The sequence below is a fragment of the Pleuronectes platessa genome, chromosome 22 (assembly GCF_947347685.1).
Source record: "Pleuronectes platessa chromosome 22, fPlePla1.1, whole genome shotgun sequence".
NCBI lineage: Eukaryota > Metazoa > Chordata > Actinopteri > Pleuronectiformes > Pleuronectidae > Pleuronectes > Pleuronectes platessa.
In genome coordinates, this window is record NC_070647.1 from 2,903,184 (window position 1) to 2,905,683 (window position 2,500).

The 2,500-nt window shown below is 40.4% G+C and overlaps 3 non-coding genes across 3 annotated transcripts; 2 read left to right on the forward strand and 1 right to left on the reverse strand.

Moving 5' to 3' along the window:
* The first annotated feature begins 314 nt into the window (after positions 1–314).
* Positions 315–386, forward strand: trnap-agg (transfer RNA proline (anticodon AGG)). Its single transcript has one exon. It is a non-coding gene; the product is annotated as a tRNA-Pro (tRNA).
* Positions 387–1,085: 699 nt separating this feature from the next.
* trnap-agg (transfer RNA proline (anticodon AGG)) lies at positions 1,086–1,157 on the forward strand. Its single transcript has one exon. It is a non-coding gene; the product is annotated as a tRNA-Pro (tRNA).
* Positions 1,158–2,059: 902 nt separating this feature from the next.
* trnap-cgg (transfer RNA proline (anticodon CGG)) lies at positions 2,060–2,131 on the reverse strand. The gene has a single exon. It is a non-coding gene; the product is annotated as a tRNA-Pro (tRNA).
* Positions 2,132–2,500: the final 369 nt, after the last annotated feature.

Consider the following 2,500-nt stretch of genomic DNA (forward strand, 5'->3'; position numbering starts at 1 on the left):
TACTAAATTATATTGAATTGACCTAGAATTTGGATATGTTCTATAGATCAATGTAGACCCCAATGGTTATCTCTGAAAAGAGGGTTACTGAAAAATCGCAATTGAAATATGTCAGACTCTTTAGAGATATAAAATGGAGATATCGATATACAGCCATTGGAGGTTAATTGTTGCTCACATTGTTAGCGGAAGTCAGTAGTGTACTCATTTTATTGATGTTACAGAAATGAAAGGCCAGGATGTTTTATTCACAATTAGTCAACATCCAACAGCGCTGGCCGAAATGGATGCTTTCGGAAAGGTCTCTTTTACATGGCTCGTTGGTCTAGGGGTATGATTCTCGCTTAGGGTGCGAGAGGTCCCGGGTTCAAATCCCGGACGAGCCCTTTCAGCATTGTCTCCAATCATTCCCTGAAGATGGACAATCATACTAAGTTATATTGAATTGACCTAGAATTTGGATATGTTCTATAGATCAATGTAGACCCCAATGGTTATCTCTGAAAAGAGCGTTACTGAAAAATCGCGATGGAAATATGTCAGACTCTTTGGAGATATCAATAAACTGCCATTCGAGGTTAATTGTTGCTCACGGTGTTAGCGGAAGTCAGTAGTGTACTCATTTTATTGATGTTACAGAAATGAAAGGCCAGGATGTATTATTCACACTTAGTCAACATCCAACAGCGCTGGCCGAGAGGTCCCGGGTTCAAATCCCGGACGAGCCCTTTCAGCATTGTCTGCAATCTTTCCCTTAAGATGGACTATCATTACTAAATTATATTGAATTGACCTAGAATTTGGATATGTTCTATAGATCAATGTAGACCCCAATGGTTATCTCTGAAAAGAGCTTTACTGAAAAATCGCAAATGAAATGTGTCAGACTCTTTAGAGACATAAAATGGAGATATCAATATACAGCCATTGGAGGTTAATTGTTGCTCACATTGTTAGCGGAAGTCAGTAGTGTACTCATTTTATTGATGTTACAGAAATGAAAGGCCAGGATGTATTATTCCAACTTAGTCAACATCCAACAGCGCTGGCCGAAATGGATGCTTTCGGAAAGGTCTCTTTTACATGGCTCGTTGGTCTAGGGGTATGATTCTCGCTTAGGGTGCGAGAGGTCCCGGGTTCAAATCCCGGACGAGCCCTTTCAGCATTGTCTCCAATCATTGTCTCTCAACCTGTTGATGTTACAGAAATGAAAGGCCAGGATGTAGTCTAGGGGTATGATTCTCGCTTAGGGTGCGAGAGGTCCCAGGTTCAAATCCCGGACGAGCCCTTTCAGCATTGTCTGTAATCTTTCCCTTAAGATGGACTATCATTACTAAATCATATTGAATTGACCTAGAATTTGGATATGTTCTATAGATCAATGTAGACCCCAATGGTTATCTCTGAAAAGAGCGTTACTGAAAAATCGCGATGGAAATATGTCAGACTCTTTGGAAATATCAATATACTGCCATTCGAGGTTAATTGTTGCTCACGTTGTTAGCGGAAGTCAGTAGTGTACTGATTTTATTGATGTTACAGAAATGAAAGGCCAGGATGTATTATTCCAACTTAGTCAACATGCAACAGCGCTTGCCGAACTCACAGGTTTCGAACAGACTTCTTTTAAGTGGCTCGTTGGTCTAGGGGCCAATGATTCTAGGGGTAGGTCTAGGGGTATGATTCTCGCTTAGGGTGCGAGAGATCCCGGACGAACCCTTTCAGCAATGTCTCCAATCTTTCCCTGAAGATGAACTTTCATACTGCCTTGAGAGGTTAAGAGTTTCTAAAATTGTCAGCAGGAGACAATAGGTATAGTATACTTATTTTAGTGATTTTAGTATAAAAATCAACCTCAAATGGCTGTATATTGATATCTCCATTTTATATCTCTAAAGAGTGTGACATATTTCAATTGCGATTTTTCAGTAACCCTCTTTTCAGAGATAAACATTGGGGTCTACATTGATCTATAGAACATATCCAAATTCTAGGTCAATTCAATATAATTTAGTAATGATAGTCCATCTTAAGGGAAAGATTACAGACAATGCTGAAAGGGCTCGTCCGGGATTTGAACCCGGGACCTCTCGCACCCGAAGCGAGAATCATACCTCTAGACCAACGAGCCACATAAAAGAAACCTTTCGGAAAGCATCGACTTCGGCAAGCGCTGTTGCATGTTGACCAAATTGGAATGAAACATCCTGGCAATTCAATTCTCTAAAATCACTAAAATAAGTATACTATACCTATTGTCTCCTGCTAAAAATTTAAGAAACTCTTAACCTCTCAAGGCAGTATGAAAGTTCATCTTCAGGGAAAGATTGGAGACATTGCTGAAAGGGTTCGTCCGGGATCTCTCGCACCCTAAGCGAGAATCATACGCCTAGACACACGAGCCAAATAAAAGAACCCTTTCGGAAAGCATAGACTTCGGCAAGTGCTGTTGCATGTTGACCAAGTTGGAATGAAACATCCTGGCCTTTCATTTCTGTAA